This window comes from Malus sylvestris, chromosome 13 (assembly GCF_916048215.2).
Source record: "Malus sylvestris chromosome 13, drMalSylv7.2, whole genome shotgun sequence".
NCBI lineage: Eukaryota > Viridiplantae > Streptophyta > Magnoliopsida > Rosales > Rosaceae > Malus > Malus sylvestris.
In genome coordinates, this window is record NC_062272.1 from 19,839,306 (window position 1) to 19,848,201 (window position 8,896).

An 8,896-nucleotide genomic window follows, 5' to 3' on the forward strand; every position below is an offset into this window, starting at 1 on the left:
CGCAGGATTGCCCGACGGATGCTAAACTTTGTTGGAAAAATTTCCGACGACGGATTTTGCGCAACAATCTTTGGACGATGGGTCTCCGCTGCCCAAAATCTTAGGCGATGAACTCCTGCTTCAGGAGATGAATTTTATTCATTGGGTAAGAGAGTTTCTCTTTGTGGTGGAGAAAGTTTTGTTTTAGTCAAGTGGTTCTATATTGGTTAAGAACTTGAGTAAATATATATATATATATATATATATATATATATATATATATAAGTTCAGTTTTGTGAGTCATTATTGGGTTTAGTCCACTTTCTTAAGTTAGGTCCATTCACTGATTATCCTTGTCAGTTATTTTTATTAAATTGTGATAAATTTAAAATATTAAATTCTTATATTTTAAGATAAAATTTATTATCTTAAAATATTTTAAGATTAAATATAAGAATTAACTATTGTTTCTCCTTTTTCCTTGCCCCTAATTCGTATCTTAATTTTTTCTTCTACCTCCATCACAGGTTAAATATGTTAACTAATTTATGTTGCAGGTACTATATATATGTATATAATGTATATCATAATATATACTTGTCACAGCCCGTCCCGAGATTTTATTCATCGAGGACGTGAAAAGACGGAATTACCCTTGACGGGTATTAAGGTATGTGTGTGTATGATATACTATTTGGACTAAATATACATTCCTAAACTTTTGGAGAAAATAATTTAAGTTGGATTAAATTGGATTGTATTTTGTGTGGTTAGGGATTAAAATTAGTATGTATGGTTTTGGTTGGACCACACACCCAGTCAACCCTTCTCTCTCTCTTCCTCTCCGTTCAGTCTCTCTCCTTCACTCTCGAACGTACGGACAAGCTAGGAACCTCCCATTTCTTCACGGATCGAAGGTTCTAAGGTAAGATTTGAACTCCTAGTAAGCTTGTGAGTTAGTATATGTGATTTTTGGAACTTAAAACCCTCAGAATCATCGTGAAACCATAACCCCGAAAATGTGCACTATTCATGCACACGTAAAATCTTGCATTTCAGGGAATTTCAAGCTCACAGTGAGCTTAAGGAGATCCTCACGAGCTTCGGGGTACTTCGTTGGTAGAATTTGGACGTCGGAGGACCGAGATCAGAGTTTTTCAAAATTGGCCGGATTATCGTGCTTCCTCAGGTAAAATCTAGTGGATTTTGGACCTTGAAACTAGTCTATTGTGATTCTACATGTTGAGGGCTTCAAATGGATATATTATACGAAGAAAACGGTTGAGAAACGAAGGAGAACGAAGCATTTGAAAATTCCCCAGTTTTCCGGCCACCGGAAAAACCAGTCCGGCGAGCCCAAGGTAGGAGACGCGCGTGGGGGATCGTGAACCCGTGACCTTCCTGGCGCGTGGGGGCGCGTGCGGCCTCAGAAAATTTTTCAAAAAATATCACGACGTCCGTGACGTCGATTAGGTCACTGTGGTATATTCATGTACCCAAATTGAGCACCGTATGAGAAGTTATTGAGAATTATTGGTTATATGCTTTAAACAACGTTTATATAGTATTCACCGCGGCGGCCCGTGCGGCGGCGCGTGGCCAATGGCCCGCCAATGTCATTCTTAGCATGTGTTTAAGGTTCTAGGTTCAGTTTTGATAATGGTTGGACGTAAATTGAGTAATTGAACCTATGTTGGTTACGATTCGTGGTTTGGAGAAAATGTGAATTTACGATCCAACCGTCGGATCGTCACCAAACTTTGATCCGTAGTAATACGTAATATTTGAGGATTATAGGAACTTACGGATCGGGAATCCGATTTACGGATCTTCCGGAATTGGAGTTGTAAGTTCATAAAATAGAATGTTAACCGTCACTTGGTTTTGGAAATTTACGGAGATCCGACCGTTGAATGGTAATGAAATTTTAGGATGTTGTCCTAGAGATATATTGTGGACCTCTGGAAGTTATGGATTTAAAATCTGAGTGGCAAAATCGAACTACGTAGTGACATATTTTATATAAGTTATATATTCTATCGATATGAATTCTGAGGTGGGATTTGATTATTGTTTTAGGCGCCGATCGTCATGACGCCTTGGCGTATTGTGCTAGGGAGTTGTAGGGCGAACCCCAGGTGAGTGGGCAGTATTTTCTATTTATACCTATATGCTATTGAATTTCCCAGAAATTGAGTTTTAATGAAAATATGTTTTTAAATGCCATGCATACAATTGATGAGATATTTGAATTAATAATTGATACATATATATGTGAATTGACGCTGTGGACGCACATGTGAGTTTTTACATTATTCATACGATTTATTTATGTGAATTGCATTGAAAGCTCATAACCTGCACCCTAGGTGTTAGTGCTTATATTATTCACCACACCGCACGCTCGCCTTGGATCCAAGTAGGTGGATGTTGTACAGACCATGTGAGGGTTTCGACATGCTAGTCGTATAGATCACCAGATGTGATTCCGACTAGTGGGTGACCTTAGTTATGCGCGCTGATGATTGATGAGAGAAGCACTAGAGCGTATTTTTACACCTTTCATCGTACAGACTACCTTACGTAGTTCCGAGTGATGTGCAGAGTAGGGCCGTATAGGTCACTGTGGTGACTCCGGCTGTATGAGATATTGAGCTATAGAATTAACCGTACAGGACCAACTGCAGGGTCTCCGGTTGATTCATTATGTCACCTGTTATATTGATGCTTCCATATTCTGTTTTGACTTTATGGCATGGCATGATTTCTGGATTTTGATACAGATTAATGATTTGAGATATGAGGATTTTTTTTTATACTATTATGTTATTTTCTGGGAAAAGTATACAGGTTTTACAGAGAGGGGTTAGAATTATTTTTGGCGAAATGTTTTTGAAAAGCTTTGGTTTTACTAACCCACTCAATTTTGTTTTTCGCCCCTCCAGGTTCAAGTTAGCAGAGTTTTGGTGGCCACGAGGAACCCAACGGCGTTCTGACAGAATTCACAAAAGTAGGACTCACCCTCGGGGGTTTCCATTTTAGTAATTGTATTTTAAAAGCTTCCGAACTGTGTAAATGGTTACGTCACTCTTACGTGACGGCCAGCATGCCCTCCTTCGAGACAGGGTGTGTCAGTTGGTATCAGAGCCTAGGTTGCAATTCTGGACATCTTGAGAATTTCCTAGTGTCTTCTGTCAGAACTATACCGCCTCGTAGCGAGCCACGTAGTTCGGATGAACCTAATTTCCCTGATATAGTAGTTTGGGGGGAAATTATTGCCATTATGATTCAGTCTATTATCTAAAGGAACCTTTAAGACTGGTTATAAGTTAAATTTGAATCCCTTTAGGGATATGAAGGACCTAAGGGAGCAGATTGATGGCTTAATCATTTGGGAAAAGGCGTTTCAGATTATGCAAAGTCAAGGGAATCTTCCTCCCGACAGGTGGGTTGAGATGACTACCTAGTTTTTGAGTGTTGAATCTGCATTCTGATGGAGATAGGAATGTTATTCGATGATATCGGAAGGACAACTGTTTGGAAGTTGTTTAAAGAATTGTTTAAGAAAAAGTTCATTCCTCCGGCATATTGTGATGGTGGTAAGCAAGAATTTGCAAATGTGAGACAAGGAAAATGACGACGGATGAATATTATAGAAAGTTTACAGACTTGCCTTGTTTCCATTCGGATGTTGTTGTTAATCCGGTCGAGGTGTTATGTCGCTTTTGGTTGGATAATAAGAAGAAGTGGTGTTCTTTGGCGACCACTATCCAATGTACTATTTACCAAGAATTTACGAGATGTTGTTGAGAATTGAGGACTCTGAGAGCATGATCAGCGAGAGTAAAGAAGAATAAGAAAAGAATGGTAATTAGAGGAAAGACGATAAAGTTAAAGATTCATATCAAGGACATCGAAAGACTCAGAGCTTCAAAATAAGTGAAGTTAGAACTAATTCTTCCAGCTTAGGTTTTAATGCCACTGGTCAGAGGCGAAGTGATAGATTTACTGGTGATCCCAGATCTTAAAGACAAGGTGACTCGAGTAAGGGAAATGTACCTTTGTGCCGTAGGTACAATATTAGACACTTTGGAGAGTGTGGGAATCAGTGAATGTGTTCATGTGGACAGATGGGACATAGAGTTATGAATGGTCCCTAGAATCAGTTGTTACCCAGCAGTCTTCCCTGACACCACAATATCGATCCAGCAGGTTTATGGACTTAATAGTTTGGTCAGATGGGCCGTGGGTACAGGGATATTTGATGAGTTATAAGTCCAGCCGTACAGGCCACAAGAGGTGGATCCGGTGGACATATTATTTGGAAAATTGATGAGTAAGTCGTACAGGTCACTATAGTTGACTCCGACTTATGTGCTAGCATGGATGGTTGAGCTAGAGAATCAGCCGTACAGGTCATTCTAGCTGACTCCGGCTGATATATTTCTTATTATGGACGATGTTGCCAAAGAGAGTAATGTTGGAGCACGATCGAGGCGTATTTATGTATTTCTAAGGAAGAACAAGATGATAATATTACGCCTTCAAGAATTGCTACTTACTTATCGAGACAACAGTGAGTTATTTGTATTGCGGGCTGCAGACCGTAATATTTATAACTTATTTGTTGGATTCGTTAAGCAAGTAAACAGGTAGGGCACTCTATGTTGATTTGGTTTATTCAGGATGCCTAATGATGGTGGAAGATATAGTTATGCCAGTGAATCTTATTTCGTTGGACATCGTGGATTTGGATGTGAATTTAGGCACATATTAGTTGCGTTATAATCATAACACGATAGATTGCTACGGGAAACCAGTTACCTTCCACCAATTTGGATGACTAGAGGTTACTTTTGTGGGTATGCAAAGTGGATTGAGTTAGGCCGTTATTTATGCTGTGAGAGCAAATAGATTGTTATCGAAAGGCTGCCAAGGATACTTAGCTCATATGGTGCTAAATGATGTTGCTTCTAGTAGTTTGGGAGATGTAAAGGTGGTTAGACATTTTTTTGATGTTTTCCCTGAGGAATTACCTGGATTGCCGTTAGGTGGAGATATGGAGTTCACTATTGATTTGTCTCCAGGCACAAATTTTATGTTAAAGATTGGTTCATGATGAGTTAAGGGAATTGAAAATTCGGTTACAGGAATTGGTTGATAAAGGTATCATTTAAAGTACATCACGTTGGGGGAGCACCAGTTTATTGGTGAGGAAGAAAATGGACATTAAGGCTATGTTTTAATTATAGGCAATTGAATCGGGTAATGATCAAGAACCGTTATCCATTGTTGCGTATTGATGATTTGTTGATCAACTTAGAGGTCTGCGTATTTCCTAAGATTGACTTAAGGTCTGGTTGTTACCGATTGAAGAGTTAATGATAACGTTCCTAAGATTGTGTTCAGGACTCATTACGGTCATTATGAGTTTTAGTGATGTTATTCGGATTGATGGATTCTCTTGCTGTTTTATGAGTTTGATTGATGAAGTATTCCAGGAATGCATTGACAAGTTTGTTATTGTTTTCATTGACGATATTCTGGTATACTCTAAGCCTAGAGCAGAGCATGTTAGATATTTTAAGTTGATGTTACAAAGTTTGAGGGAACGTCGATTGTATGCTAAGTTTAGCAAATGCCAATGTTGGATGAATCAAGAAGCAATGATGAGATAAGTTATATTTGCTAAAGGTATTCAAGTGAATTTTTAAAAGGTAGCGGAAATTGAGAATTTGGAACAACCACGAACTGTGATTGAGATTCGAAGTTTTCTTAGTTTGGCAGGCTATTGTGGACGGTTCGTGAAAGATTTCCCAGTCATTGCTTTTGCCACTGACGAGATTGACGAGAACAGAGGTTAAGTTTGAGTGGATAATAATTGTGAGCAAAGGTTTCAACAGTTGAAGTATTTCCTCACTCATACACGTATTTTAGCACTCCTAGAAGATAGCGGTAATTATGAGGTCTTTAGTGATGCTTCTTTGGTTGGTCTTGGATAAGTGTTAATGCAGCAAGGTAGGGAGATTGCCTATGCTTCACGGCAATTGAAACTTCATGAAATGAATTACTCTACTCACAATTTGGAGTTAGTAGCTATCATCTTTACTTGGAAGTTTTGGAGACATTACTTTTATAGTGAAAAGTGTAAGATTTTTACGAATCAAATGAGTCTCCAATGTCTGCTTACTCGGAGGTATTCTAATCTTAGGCAGCGAAGGTGGATTGAGTTACTAAATAATTATGATTGCACAACCAGGGTGATCGTGAAATTGTTGCGATTGATGCACTTGGTAGGAAGGCTTCAGTAAGAATTAATGCTTTGTATGCTTGTTGTGTTTTCCCTTCTTGTGGATTTGGGACCCTGGAGTGAAACTTAAGGTAAAAGTTGAGAAGAAGCTTTATTGACTAATTTTCAGGTTAGACCAATTTTAGTTGATTGTATACTTGATGCCCAGAAATTTGACGAAGGAATTCAAGAATTAACCGAGGCAGAATTGGATGGTATGTTTATGCAAGAGAATGGGACGTATGTGCCAAATTATGTGGAATTAAAGAAAGCAATTTTGACGATGTACACTGTTAAGCTTTTTGGGTATGTTGGTTACTTCTAAGTTTTGGATAGCGTACAGGAAGCTTGGTTACCAAGTTACCTTATAGTACAACTTATCGCCCTCAAATAGATGGTTAATCAGAGAGCACTATCCAGACTTTGGAGGATATGCTGAGATCTTCAGTATTGCAGTTGGCGACGCTTAGATTAAGCGGTTGGATTTGAGGGGAATTGCCTACATTTATAGCGTTCGTTCGAGCATGGGTATGAGACCATTTGAGGCACTTTTTGGTAAAGATTGTAGTACACCTTTGTGTTGGACAGAAGTTGTCAAAAGAGTTCTTACGGGCCCTGAGGTTATGAATGAGTTTACTTGGAATGTTCGAGTGATTAATTTTAACTTGGGAAGCGGCCCAAGATCACCAGAAAAGTTTAACAGACAGACATGCCACTAATCGAGTGTACAAGGTAAGTGATTGGGTATTTATGAAGTTATCACCGTGGCGAGGTGTTGTTCGATTTGGAAAGAAAGGTAAGTTGAGTCCTAGGTACACCGGACCTTATCAGATCACTGAGCGAGTCGGTGAAGATGTTTACAGGCTTGAATTGCCGTCAGAGCTGTCCAGCGTACATAATGTGTTTCACGTTTCGGTGCTTCGACATTATGTTACAAATCCGTCGCATGTGATCCCTCTGCAACCCTTAGAGTTTAACCCAGATTTGTGTTACGAAGAGGAGCCGGTGACGATACTTGATTGGAAAGACAAGGTTATAAGGAATAAGACAGTGAGCTTGGTAAAAGTATTGTGGAGGAACCACTCCGTGGAAGAAGCTACTTGGGAGACCGAAGATCGGATGAGAGAGATGTATCCGAGGTTATTTTATGAGTATTAAGTGGATTGGTAGGTTGTATGAATTTCGAGGATGAAATTCTATAAGGGGGGAAGATTGTCACAGCCCGTCCCGGGATTTTATTCATCGAGGACGTGAAAAGACGGAATTACCCTTGACGGGTATTAAGGTATGTGTGTGTATGATATATTATTTGGACTAAATATACATTCCTAAACTTTTGGAGAAAATAATTTAAGTTGGATTAAATTGGATTGTATTTTGTGTGGTTAGGGATTAAAATTAGTATGTATGGTTTTGGTTGGACCACACACCCAGTCAACCCTTTTCTTTCTCTTCCCCGTGTTTCTCTCTCTTCCTCTCCGTTCAGTCTCTCTCCTTCACTCTCGAACGTACGGACAAGCTAGGAACCTCCCATTTCTTCACGGATCGAAGGTTCTAAGGTAAGATTTGAACTCCTAGTAAGCTTGTGAGTTAGTATTGTAGACATCGAAATTTCGGTAAATAAATGTTGACCGATAAATCAAAGTGTCAACGCTCATGTATTACATAAATTTTACACGTAGCGTGTGACTCAACGAAAATTGAAATGAGTTGGAAAAGTCATCAAATAGGACACGTGTCAACACCTGGCAGAAACAACTTATTTCATCTGGGATATTATATTCAAAATTAGGCCTTGGAAAATTCTATAAATACAAGCCCATTTCATTCATTTGAGGGGAACCAATTCATATTACACCTTGAAGCTCTGAAGCTCTGAAACTCCGAAGCTCTCAAGCATCCAGGTTCCCGAAGAATCAAGAAAGCCTTCTTCGTTCTTCGTTCATCGTTCTTCCAAGATCAAGCCCCGACGGCCCTTTGGATCAACAATCATCCACCAATTCAAGATCAAGCCCCGACGGCCCTTAAAGAAAGTGTTCTTCGTTCTTCGTTCATCGTTCTTCCAAGATCAAGCCCCGACGGCCCTTGGATCAACCATCCACCAATTCAAGATCAAGCCCCGACGGCCCTTGAAGAAAGCACCATCGTTCATCATCAGTTCATCCAAGATCAAGCCCTAACGACCCTTTAGATCAACAAACGTCGGCAAATCCACACATCCAATCGTTCTTCAAGATCAAGCCCAAAAGCCCTTGAAGATCCGTTCATCACTGTTCTTCAAAAATCAAGCCCAAAAGCCCTTGGAGATCCGTTCGTCACTGTTCTTCAAAGATTAAGCCCAAAAGCCCCTTTGAAGATCCGCTCAAATCCACCTTCAAGATCAAGTCCACGACCCTTGAAGAACGTTCATCCAATATCAAGCCTCGACGGCCCTTGGATCAACGAAACATCCACAAATACACACCTTACGGAGATCGAATCAGAGGATCAAAATAGAGAGAGATTGTAACCCAAAATCATCAAATACAAATATTTGTTTGTGCACGTTGTTCTTGTCTCTTTCGTTTCAGGAATTTTCCGTGTTCACAAATTGGCACGCCCAGTGGGACAATCTCTGCCTTTCATCTC

General features: G+C 39.7%; 1 long non-coding RNA gene across 1 annotated transcript; it reads left to right on the forward strand.

Annotated features, from left to right (window-relative positions):
• The first annotated feature begins 833 nt into the window (after window positions 1-833).
• Window positions 834-3,121, forward strand: LOC126596432 (uncharacterized). Its single transcript, XR_007613961.1, has 4 exons — window positions 834-904; window positions 1,039-1,168; window positions 2,059-2,117; window positions 2,925-3,121. It is a non-coding gene; the product is annotated as an uncharacterized LOC126596432 (long non-coding RNA).
• The last annotated feature ends 5,775 nt before the right edge of the window (window positions 3,122-8,896 follow it).